Source organism: Loxodonta africana, chromosome 2 (assembly GCF_030014295.1).
Source record: "Loxodonta africana isolate mLoxAfr1 chromosome 2, mLoxAfr1.hap2, whole genome shotgun sequence".
Classification (NCBI taxonomy): domain Eukaryota; kingdom Metazoa; phylum Chordata; class Mammalia; order Proboscidea; family Elephantidae; genus Loxodonta; species Loxodonta africana.
The window spans coordinates 200712046-200725222 of NC_087343.1; the positions used below are offsets into that span (position 1 = coordinate 200712046).

The following is a 13177-nucleotide window of genomic DNA, read 5'->3' on the forward strand; positions in this document are numbered from 1 at the left end:
AGACACAGAGGACAAATTATCCCATTTATATGAAATGTCCAGAATAGGCAAATCCATAGAGATAGAGAGTAGATTACTGGTTACTTAGGGCTGGGCAAGATGGAGGATTGGGGTGATAGCTAAAGGGTATAGGGTTTCTTTGGGGATGATGAACATGTTCTAAAATCGATTGTGGTAAATGTCGCACATCTCTGTGAATATACTAAAAGCCATTGAATTTTACATTTTAAATGGGTAAATTGTATGGTATGGGAATTATATCTCAATAAAGCAGTTGTAAAAAAAAGTATGATGACAATAACAATAAAAAAGCACATGCATTGCTGCATTATATAATTTTTTCATTGTTGATAGCTTTATTTCAATAGAATTGGTTTCCTTTGTATTTTATATGATGCATTCAAAGACATTATTTTGATGAGGGCTCCAGGGGCCTCACCAGACTGCCAAGAGTGTTCATGACACAGAAAAGGTGAGAATGAGATCGACCAGCAAACCAGGTGGTAGGCCTGCAGCTGTGCTAACCATTACTACAGAGAGGGTGAGAGGCTTCCTGGAGGAAGGGTGGCGAGCAGAAGCCAGGCAAATGGAGCTCCGGGTGCTTCCAGTCAGAGTCCAGACTCCTCAGGGACCCCTCTCTGCCTCCTCTATTAAGGAAACCCAAGTGGACAAGAAGAGCCCCAGCTTCCTTGGCAGCCCAATCCCACCCTTGACTGGCATTAGAGCCCTGGTTCCCCAATTAGACCTGCAACAAGGGCTGTTTGCAACATGGGCAGTTTACACTTAATGGGGGTTTCTTTCAGAGTTCTTGTCTATGGGATGGGAGAGAAAACGGATAAGGTGGTTAGTATCAGCCAGACATGCTGACTGGTCAAGAGGGGCATTAAATGCCAGTCTCACGCCTGTGCTTTACCTATGGGTGACCAAAAGACATGGAACGGACTTATGCCAGGGCTGGCAGGGTCCAAGCCATGTTTATCATGGGGCACGTGGATTGCAGTGGGAGAAATGGAAGGCAGGCCAGTAAGGAGGATGGGCAGAATTCCAAGAGACAGAGAAGGCAGTGAGCACCTGCTGCTCTGCCCTGCCCAGCTTCCACCCTCTCTCCTCCCAGCAGCATCAGCCTGGCTTTCCTATGAAGCCTCGGCCCTCCCTCTTTTCAGGTCACAGTGGTTCAGTCCGACTAATGCTATACCCTGGTTCCAGTGGTGGTCATGTGACCAGACCTGGCCAATCGAAGCCCTGCTCCCTGGCCTGGCCACAGTGATTTGCTCAAAGGTCTGCACATGGCCCAATTTGAGCCATTGTGACTCAGCTTCCAGACTCTTACTGAACCAGTGGGGGAAATAAAGGTTTTTTTCTGCTGGAGACATGAAGCTAGTGCAAAGTGAGCTTAGGGCCACTGGGAGAGCCTGCTTGAGGCACAGCTGACATACCGAGGAGGCAGAGCTTAGGGCGGGAGCTGGGGGAGCCAGACATGGGAGCCCATGCATTCCCTCTCTGGCTTAAGCCGCTTCACCCTGGATTTTCTCTGTCACTTGCTGTCACAGGAGTCTAGACCTAAGTCAGGCCTGTGGGGAGGGACTGGAAAGCAGGTGTGGGAGAAGGCCTGGAGCGATACCCCAGCAGCCACTCAGTCACATCCTCCAGATTGATGGCTAAAGAAGACACTACAGAACAGGCGTTCTCTCTTCTGGGAGGATGGGACAGGAAGCAGCACATGCACCCCCTTCTCTGGCCAGTGGTTCCATACACTCTCCACCCACAGAGTCTACTCCACCACCTTGCAGAGTCCACTCTCCACCTGAGTCTGCCTTTCCCTTCCGAGGGCCTGCCCACCGGCAAGACTCTTCTCTTGTTTCAGCTGGGAAATTTTCCTCATCCTGGGTAATTGTGTTCAGGTGGGGAGGATCTGGTGGAAGAAATGGCGTGTGTGCAGTGTCCACCCTCTAGCCCTGGCAGCTGCCCCAGGAATGCTGCGTCAGCAGGAAGGGATGGAGGACCCTCGACCTCAGCCATGTCCTGATGGGCTATTGGTGATGTCAGAGGCTCTTGGCCTCATCCAGTAAACATCTGTTTCATTATTCTGACCCAAGAATTCCATTTCAGAACATCACGGCCTCATCTGGCAACAGGCAGGCCAGTTGTGTTCTGGGGTAGGGAGAGCATCCTATCCCCAACAGCCTGGCCTCCCAACCCTGCCTCCCCACTCCTCACACCCAGCCCAAGGCCAGCCCACAGACGACTCAGAAATAATAAATATCTGCTCTGCTCTGCTCTTCAGAAGTTTCCAAGTACTTTCACACTTTGGTTCCTTCTAGCAGGACCATGAGGAAAATATTACTTCGTAATAACAAAAGCTATTTGTTACTAAGTGCCGGCCAAGGGCCTTGTTTCATTTAATCCTCATAATAACCCACTTGAGTAGTTACTGCTATCAAGTTTTACCTTTTACAGATGAAAGAAGTGTGGCTCTGAGAAACTGGAGGCTCAGGGAGTGAGAGAAGGAGCCAGGATGAAATGCACTTGGTGGAGCAGGACCGTGTCTGACTTCAGCTTATTGTTAGCTCCCTGCACAGGATTTTGCACGTAGCTGATGGTTCATAAGCCAGAATCGTGGAAGGGAGGAAGGGAGAGAGAAATGACTACCTCCAAAGCCCATGCTGCATCCATCTCTAAAAGAAGGGGCAGTCTCAGGGACTAAGGTGGTAACAAAAGCAGGTAAAGTGGCCAGTGCTATTTTAGGGGAGCGGTGGGGACTGCAGTGCCTGGAGCCATGAGGACCGTTTAGAGAACTCTGGCCCTGCTCAGCTCCGGCCCTGGAGCATGCAGGCCTAGAGACACCAGATCTCCCAGGTTCTCAAGAGAAACTGGAACTCTGGAGCTTTTTGAGAAATTTGCCAAACACTGGGAAGGCCAAACAAAACACGTCTGCAGGGTGGACATGGCATACGGCCCACCAGTTTGCAAACTTCGCCCAACACAATGGGAAAATTCAAATTAAAGAAATCATTTCATTGGTACGTGGCAAGCCGGGGACTCAAACAGGGCTTTGAGTTCCAAATTCATGTGGAGGTTTCAGTTTACACAACTGGATCCACTTGTTAACAGGCTCCTGAAAGTGTCTCACTGAACTTCGGCCCCAATGGCAGGGCACTCTGAAATGCAGTGATGTTCCTGCCAGCCCTGCAAAGGGTCCTGCATACCCCAGGTGCACTATTCCCCAGCCACAGGGGGACACCTAACGGACTATCCCAGGCTAACAGAGGCTCCCAGACGTAAGAGAGAGGCTGCCCATCACTGCCAACCCTCCACAACCAGGCTGTACTTAGTGCCACAGACCAGGGAAAGAAAGACTGTTTCCCGGTAGGTGAGTGAAGAAGAGGAGACCCTGGGTGGTTCAAACGGTTAAGAGGTTCAAGTCCACCAGAGGTGCCTCAGAAGAAAAGCCTGACAATCTACTTTTGAAAAATCAGCCATTGAAAGCCGTATGGATAGCTACATGGGACCAAACTGACAGCAGCAACTCAAAAAATTAGATAGGAACCTTAGGGGGCAGTGAGTTTTTGTTAATAGGGGAGAAACAACTCAGAAAAGGAGGGTGAGAATGGTTGCACAACTCAAAGAATGTAATCAATGTCACTGAATTGAACATGTAGAAACTGTTGGATTGGTATATGTTTTGTTGTACATATTCTTAACAACAATAACTACGACAAAATAAAATTAAAAGAAAACCTTATGGAGCACAATTCAACTCTAAAGCACATGGGGTTGCCATGAGTTGGAATCAATTCGATATCAAATGGTAAGTGAAGATGGAAGGTCCATTAGGCCAAGGCTTGTCCACTCTGGGCCCACCACTATCCACAGAAAAAGAAGCACCATCTGGTCCAATCATCTACCTTAGATGGCAGACCAGATTTTGTGAGGACAAGGCTGTGGTTCCCATCCAAAATTACTGAAGTTCACCTTTACAGGCCTAACCAACACGATAAAACTTATAATAAATAATTTAAATTAATAAATACAGAGAAGAGACAAAAACATTATCAATTGCAGAAGATGAGATTGCATACCTAGAAAATCCTCCCCCAAGAAAATCAGCACAAAAAGGAAAAAATAATAAAGTTGATGAAAATGTCTGTAGATGCAAAATAAATGTAGAAGCTTGCATATCTAGGAATGCAAACGGGAGACACCCAAGAAGGATATTTATTTTTAAAGGCATTTTTTTAATGAGTATTCATGTTTCAAGAGCTTGGCTGCTAACTGAAAGGTCGGCAGTTCGAATCCACCAGCTGCTCCTTGGAAACCCTACAGGGCAGTTCTACTTTGTCCAATAGGGTCACTATGAGTCGGAATTGGCTTGACAGCAACAGGTTTGGGGTTTTTTGGTATCCATGTTTCGCATTTGTGCTACTGCGATAATGGAAGAGTGACTTGCTGAAGCACCTGGGGAAGGTGGGAGGTGTTGGGCTGCGTGTGATCAGCGGCAGATGAGGCCGGGAAGCCTCACACCACACACAGGCAACGCTGGGCTCCGGTTCACCAGGTCAACAGTGGTTTTAAAGTGTAGGGTGCAGTTGTACAAATACACATATAATTTGTACTAAAATGTCACTTTTAGCTCTCTCTGTTTGCTCTTTGGGAATGAAGATGTCTAAATGGGAAATATCTTTAATCTGGAACAAGTCGGTTCCCAGGTATTCTGAGTTAAGTGGTCATCTACTGTATTATAGATGTAAAATGTTCTTAGAGATCTATAAGAACCTGCTGTAAAATATAATGGATAGGGTCCTTTCACAACGGCAATAAAAATCTCAAACTCTTAGTAATCCTACCAGGATACACTTTAAAAGATTTGAACCAATATTCTTGTTCCCCCGAGAAAATTAAATACCATGAAGATGGCATTCACTTGTTCAGCAAAGATTTGCTGAGGTCCAACACAAGTTGGTACCATTTTAGGTCTGTAATACCATCCAAAATAAAGATCTCCTTACAATATTGTTTAAGATCCTAAGAAGGCATACCAAAATCCATTTGGAAAATGGATAGCCAAAACATTTTACCAAATCACAATGAAAATACTTGATCTGTCAGATATTAGGGCCTATTGTTAAGTAACAATAATTAAAGAACCTGGTACTGGTGCAAAAAGAAAAACAGAAAGTCCAGAAATAAAGCATGATCTCGCCTCTGTGAACTTAACAGATGATGGAAGATGCATCCCAAAGTCATGAGAAAAGGGTAAATCCATAAAAGAATTGCACGGAGAAAACAGGACAGCAATTTAGAGGGAGAAAAAAAAATTTTTTAAACTAACACCTTATACAGTACTGCTAAATACATTCCGCTTTAATTAAAGGAGTTAAATATTTAGAGGATAGTGGTGGTTCAGTGGTAGAATTTTTATCTTTCATGCAGGAGACCCAGGTTAGATTCCTGGCCAATGTATTTGATGTGCAGCCACCACCCATCTGTCAGAGTTGCTATGATGCTGAACGGGTTTTAGCAGAGCTTCCAGACTAAGACCAGGAAGAAAGTCCTGGCAATCTACATCCAAAAATCAACCTATGAATCACAGTGGTCCAATCCCATTGTGTATGGGGCCACCATGAGTCAGGAGCCAACTAGATGGCAGCTAACAACAACAAATATTTAAATATTGAATTAGGAAAAAAGAAAAACATATAATACAGCAATTCTTTGAAACGCTGAATATTTTCTACAGATTGACCAAACAGAAGAAATCAACAGGAGACTCCTGGCAGATTTGACAGGAGAAATGAAAGTCAACAAAATAAAATAAAAAGGGGAACAATGCAAATATAAATCCATTCAAGCTAACAAAGGGTTAATGACTACCCCAAGGAGGACCAATCAGATCCAGAGGAGGAGAGCTGGGGAGACACAACCACGAAGTTATCAAAGAACCACAAATTTCAACAATAGGGTTGATCCATACCCACATAATTAACTAAAAGCTAACACCCAAGATGAGGGTCCTAGGCCAGAGAAGCCTAGGAGGTCCTCGGGAACCCAGGTGGGCACCTGGGGCCAGTAGGGGAGGGCTTTGAGGACCCTGCCCCCAAGCAGCCAATCCAGATAGGCTACCAGCAACCCTCTCTCCCCTAACCACACACAGTCCTAAGCATCCACTCCCTCCAGAGGCCACAAAGTGACCATAATCAAAGCCGCCCCAGCAGGAGCCACCCTCAGCTGCTGGCAGCCTTGCTGGGTCTGCCCCTGGCTTTGCTTCTTTGCGTTAAGGCCTGAGGACACAGGAGCTCTTCAAAGAGAAGAATGCAGCAACCCCAGTGACCTTGATGGTGAGGGCAGGGCCCGCCTGGCACACCCTTCCCGCCCCTCGGATGTCCACTGTCCCACATGCAACACTGGCACCCCTCAATGCAGAAGCCAGCTGCACTTCAGCCCTCATTCACCCCCTTGCCCAGGGACCACGCACAACCTTTCAGTCAGCCTCACTAAGAGGACACATCCAGCGCAGGCAGGCTCGGGCACCCTGACAGGAAAGACAGTGCTCAAAGGCCAGGCCAGCCCTGTCTGAGGTGGGGGCTTCTCTGCAGGACAGGGCGAGCCCTTGACCTTGTTTGCTGAGACATGGTCAAAGAACTCAGCCACCAAGGAGAGCAGGAGGAACCCCCGTGGCTGTAACGAACTCTGCGTGTGTGGGGGTGGAGGGGACCCCTGTACCTCTGAGGGCAGCAAAAGTTTTACCTGGAGCTTTGCCTTCAGTGGGGCGAGCCCAGGCTCTGGGCTTTGCATGACCTGGGGGAGTTCACTCCCCTCTCAAAGCCCCACTTTCTCCATCCCCCAGTACAGTAGGATGAATCATCACTGGTTTCCAGAGTGCACCCATGAGGAGTAGCTGATGGTGTAAATGTGAACGTGTCCGTGTTCAAAGACTGAGGCCAAAGTGGGCAGCCCACCATGAGGAGCCCACAGCCTGGCTGATGGGGGACAGGGTGGCCTCACTCTGTGGAGGAAAGAGGGCAGAAGGAGGGGAGAAAGAACTAGAAGAGGGGAGAGAGAAGTGGAGGAGGGGAGAGAGAGAGGAGGGGAGGGAAGGAAGAAGAAAGAGGAGGGGAGGGAGGAGAATAGAAAAGAAGAGAGAGGAGGGAGAGAGGAAAGGGAAGGGAGGGGTCTCTGGGCCAGGACCCAGCCTCACCGCTCACCCAGCTAACAGCTGTCATGGAAGGTGCTGCCCAAGATAACACAGTTCCTGAATACAACCAAGAGTTTTGAAGGCCAGAGTAGCAGGGACGGTGGTCTGGGGACCATGGTTTCAGGGGACATCTAGGTCAACTGGCATAACAAAATGTATTAAGAAAACGTTCTGCGTGCATTCCACTTTGGTGAGAGGCGTCTGGGGTCTTAAAAACTAGCAAGTGGCCACCTAAGATGCATAAATTGGTCTCAACCCACGTGGAGCAAAGGAGAATGAAGAACACCAAAGACACAAGGTAAATATGAGCCCAAGAGACAGACAGGGCCACATGAATCAGAGACTCCATCAGCCTGAGACCAGAAGAACTAGATGGTGCCTGCTACCACCGATCACTGCCCTGACAGGGAACACAACAGAGGAACCCTGATGGAGCAGGAAAACATTGGGATGCAGATCTTAAATTCTCATAAAAAGACCAGGCTTAATGGCCTGACTGAGACCAGAGGGACCCTGACTGTCATGGTCCCCAGACCCTTTGATAGCCCAAGATTGGAACCATTCCCGAAACCAACTCTACAGACAGGGATTGGCCTGGACTATAAGATAGACAATGATGCTGGTGAGGACTGAACTTTGTGGCTCAGGTAGACATATGAGACTATGTGAACGACTCCCGTCTGGTGGCGAGATGAGAAGGAAGAGGGGGACAGGAGCTGGTTGAAGGGACAGGGGAAATACAGGGTGGAGATGAGGAATGTGCTGTCTCGTTAAGGGAAGAGCAGATGGGAGTGCACAGTGGGGTGTGTATGGCTTTTTGTATGAGAGACTGACTTGATTTGTAAACTTTCACTTAAAGCACAAAAAATAAATTAGAAACATCTCCCCCCAAAAAGAGAAAAAGGTAACACAGGCCTCTGTTGGTATGGCTGAACCTGGCCTAGGGCCTCCCCTCACTCTACAGAGCCCCCCAGACTGTGGGCCAGCTTCAGGCAAGGCCATACCAGCTGTGACAGACTCAGCCCACAGCTAGTAAGCTGAGGGAGAGAGAAACGCTAGAAAGAGAGTCTCCAGGGCATGGGGGTGGGGGGGAGGACACCAAAGAGCACACCCACCCCTGCTCCACCCCACCTGGGTCTGCAGGACCAGTGCTGAGCACACTGCTCCCCACACGCCCTCCGTGTGGTCAGCCTGCTGTGTGGCCTTGGGAGTCCACACCCCCTCTCTTGCCCACTTCTCTGTGAGGGCCCCTTCCCACTGTGGGTAGCCTTGGGGATGCTCTGCAAGGGGGCTGCCCTCCTTCTGCCAGGACTCTGGATTTCCAGGTGAGGGGCCCGAGGGCAGAGAGGGTTAGAAGCCAACACCCCAGCAGCAGCCAGTCCTGCTGCAGGAGATTTCCTGCTTCTGGGCACTCCATGGCTTGGCCATCCCTTTCCTCTGATCCCAATCCCCCCACCCCCACCACACACACACACACACACACAGACACACACACACACACACATGCACAGCCTTCCTTAACATTCCCTGCTGAATGGGGCTGGCCAGTGCTGATCTTATTTGCTCCATCAGGCAAGGCCTGCAAGGCAGGTGGTGTTATCACTGGGGAGACTGACCAAGAGGAGAAGTAGGCCCGAGGGTCTGTCGGGCCTTACAGCTGGTTACTTTCCTCTGGGTCAGGGGTCTGCCATTTTTATGTGCGTAAGACTTTCCTGTGTGGCTTTTGAAAAAATACAGATCCCCAGGCCTGCCCACATGCGATAAATCAGCATCTCTCAGGGTGGGCCCTAGGCATGGATGTTTATTCATATCTCCAAATCCAAGGTCTGTCAGTTGGCAGACAGACGGCAAGATGAAAAACACTTTTATGAAAAACTCTTTTACTCTGTGCACAACCAGCCACAGATTTCTCCTAAGGGAGCAGACTGTCTTTGTTTGGAAAAATACCTTTTATAAGCACATGCAATACAGTGTAAAGGCGGGTGGACACTGAATGTCTGTGTTAGATGATGCCAACACTTCGGAGAAGAAGGCAAACCCTCTGCAAGATCCAGGAGTATTCACGGGCTGGCCCCAGGAAAATTGGATGAGGAGAGAAAGAAAGACACCACAGAGAGAAAGGAAACCGAACAAGTTGAGGTGGAAATTCCCCCAGGTGTGAAGTCTGAAGGGCATTCTAAGAAGTGACACATGTTCCACCTGAAGCTACCTGGAGGGCTGAGGGGGCACTCTCCTCCATCTTCCCATCCCATGCTCAGGAGAGCTCCCCTCTCCCCACAGCCCTTCCTGTGTGTGGTTTCTGACAGCTGTTACTGGGGACCAGGTTTCATTTCTGGGCCAGCAAAGTGGGCAACTGAGGAGAGCTGGTGGTACCCCCAAGGTGGAGGTGACCAGAAAAACACAAGCCCCCCTAGATTCAAAAACCACAGCATCTTAGATTTTGGGGGAAGTGAGTACAGTGTTAGACACATTTTATTTAGATTTCAGCTCCTTTGCTGATAAAAATGGGATCTTAGAAAATTAGAAATCAGAGGATATTGCTTTCACATGAAATCCATCTTAATCCAAGAGCAAGCATTATATTAAGCAAAGAACCGCCAGGGGCGTTCCCATTAAAGTCAGGCACAGCCCGGATGCGTGGAGCCGCTGCTGTTATTTAACATGAATCTGAAGGTTCTAGATGTGTAGGTTGGAAATGAGGGTCCAAAATTATCATTGTTTACAGACAGTACAACTGTATACCTAGAAAACCCAAGGGAATCTGCAAAGATATATTAGAATTAGTGTGCTCAATCAAGCAGCTTGGTAAAAGAGAATTCTATAAAAATCAATAGCCTTCCTGTATACCAACAATAGATGGAAAGGATTCAATTTACAATGTTAAAAAGAAAAAGAGAACAACAACAACAAAAAACATTTGCAATAACCCTAATAAAAAAAAATGAGTGACCTAAATAAAAAATGTATAATACTTTACTGAGCATACTTCTATAAAACAGAATTAAAAAATATACCGTGTTCCTGGTAAGTATTGTACATTATGTCAATTGTTCCTTTAATTAGTTTCTAAGTTAATTAAGCATCGATCAAATTCACAAGGAATTTTTCTAACCTGACAAAACAATTCAAAAATTCATTTGAAAGAATAAACAGATGTGACCAGCCAAGAAATTTTTGCAAAAGAGTAGCAGCAAAGAACGAAGTACTCAACCAGATGTTTCAAAGAAGCACTGTCCAACTGAAATAGAATGCCAGCTTCCTAGGTAGCCACGTTGAAAAAAAAATTAAAAGAAACAGACGAAATTAATTTTAATAACATTTAACCCGATATACCCAAAATATTATCATTTCAATACGTGAGTCTATATTTTTAAAGTATCAATGAGATATTTTATACCGTTTTTGTACTAAGTCTTTGAAATCTGGTGTGTTTTGCACTTAGGACATCTTTCAATTCAGATTAGCCATGTTTCAAGTGCTCAGTACCGATGTGTGGTTTGTAGCTGCCACATTGGATGGTACGGCTCTGAAGTATTATAAAGCTCTACTAATGAACACAGTACTCGTGCAAGAACAGACTGACAGAGGTGCTATCACTTAACCTGAGGTTTCACTTACAACCAACTGGAGATTATTTGGAGTCCCTGGGGGGCTCAAATGGTTAAACACTTGGCTACTAGCTGAAAGGTTGGCAGCCCAATCCTACCCAGAGGCGCCTTGGAGGAAAGCCTTGGTGATCTGCTTCTGAAAGGTCACAGGCATGAAAACCCTGTGGAGTGCAGTTCTACTCTGCACACATGGGGTTGCCATGAGTCAGAATCACTGGATGGCAATTTTTTTTTTTTTTTTTTATGAGGAGGGATGACAGATGATAGACAGACAGACAGGTAGGTAGGTAGGTAGACGGATAGATAAGGTTCACAGCTCTTGAACTGCTTTTTATCACCTTTGAGTAAAACATAAATACGCCTTATTTGCCATGTGGTCCCAATCTCAAATTTGAAAGGAGAAATACCCAGGTGCCCACACAGAAAATATCTTCCAAAAGTTACACCGTGATTGCCAAAAAGTCATGGTGTACATGGAGAAGAATAAAGACACAGAGTTTGTAGCTCTGGCTTCAGTGAGGCAAATATCTGTCACTGGAGGAATGACACTGTACTGCGTGTCAGACACTAGGCACCCACAGCGAGGAGTCTGCCACTGCCCTCAGGGAGTCCCCTTGAGGATTCTTTACCAGGACTTTGTAAACTATGAGAGAAGATCACTCCAGCTTCGTTTTCATTCACCTCTGATAGTTAGCATTTTCTTCCTTTACAAATGGAAGCAACAACCCCAACAGAATTACTTAGAAATTACACAGGTTGTAAGACCCACTGTTAGATCTTATTATTTAACGCATTACTAATAAAAAAGGCATATGAAAATTAATAATAAAAAAGGCATATGAAAAACTTGTACATGAATGTACATAGCACCATTAGACACCATGGCCAAAAGGTGGAAACAACTCACGTGTCCATCAACAACAAAATGGATAAACAAAATGTGGCACGGCCATACAATGGAATATTCTTTGGGCATAAAAAGGAAAGAGGTACCGAGAGGTGCTACAGCATGGATGAACCTTGAAATCATTAGCTAAGTGAAAGAAGCCAGCCACAAAGGACCACATATTACATGATTCCATTTACAAGAAATGTCCAGGACAGGTAGATCTATAAATAGATTAATGGTTGCCAGCAGCTGGGGGATGGAAGAATGGGGGGTAACTGCTAAAAGGGACAAAGTTTCTTTTGGGGGTGCTGAACATATTCTAAAATGGTCTGCGGTGATGATTGCACATATCTGTGGATATACCGAATCACTGAACTGTACACTTTAAGTGGCTGAAATGTATCCTATACTTTACCAGAGGGAAGAAGGCACCCAAAACTGGACAAAGCTATGTCATGCTTTGTGACCAAGAGATGTGCAAAAGGACAGCAACCACGTGCTAAGCAATGTAGCAGATGCAGGAGAAATGGTAACTCGTCGGGGTGGCTGAGAGCCACCAACAATGAGGGGCTGGGATGACTGATGCCTATGCCCCAAGGACTCCGGTTAAGGCTCCAGGTTGCAGTTAATTGGGAGTGGTACATTAAGTAACAGTGTGTCCTATGATTAACACATCTTAAACTCAATCAAACAGCCAACGTTTGCCAAACCCCTGGTCTCTACGGAGTGCTTTCTGTGTGCTTGTGCTTTCAAAGCCCAGGCAGGTGAGTGCTGCTGGAATCCCCCTTCCAGAATGCAAGGTACTGAAGCTCGGTGTCCAGGCCCTTGTCCACGCTGCACAGTCACAGGTGGCAGAGATGACAGTGTGACCCTGGCCAGCCTCTCCAGCTCATATAAATCTGCTGCTTCCCCCTGGTAATCACTGAAATGTGTCCACTGGTCACTCACCGATAGGGCCGGAGCAGGGGCAGCACTGAGGCTCCCTGTCCTGTCAGGCAGACCCAGGCCTTGGGCCCAGATGCCAAGGTTTCCATTGCTCCAAGCAGAAGCTGTACGCCCCACTCCACGGACTCTCGAGTCGACATGCAGTGTAATTTAAATTCATGAACAAGCCCGAGAAGCCAGCTCCAGGCTCAGTAATAACTTCTCCATATTAATGGCAGCACCACAGACCCAGTGGACAGCTGACATTTAATATGAAACATATGCTGCAGAGTGAAAGGCTCCTACCTGGGGATCTCCCATGGTGGAGCGCCCATGGGTCGGGGGATCGAAGGCAGCACCAACATTCAAGTGGTTGGGGTCTTCCTCTCTCCTCAGTATATCCATTCCACCTCAGCCCCCTACCCAGGCAGGAAGTCCCTGCCAAGATCAAACACTCAAACACACATGCACACGCACACCAAAATGCACACACAAATACTCCTGCATACACAGACACACACAAGCTCTTGCATGCACACACATTAACACATACATATGCACACT

General features: G+C 47.0%; 1 protein-coding gene across 4 annotated transcripts in view; it reads right to left on the reverse strand.

Annotated features, from left to right (window-relative positions):
- Positions 1–13177, reverse strand: part of ADAMTS2 (ADAM metallopeptidase with thrombospondin type 1 motif 2) — a 311700-nt gene that overhangs the window by 282442 nt on the left and 16081 nt on the right. The window lies entirely within an intron of this gene.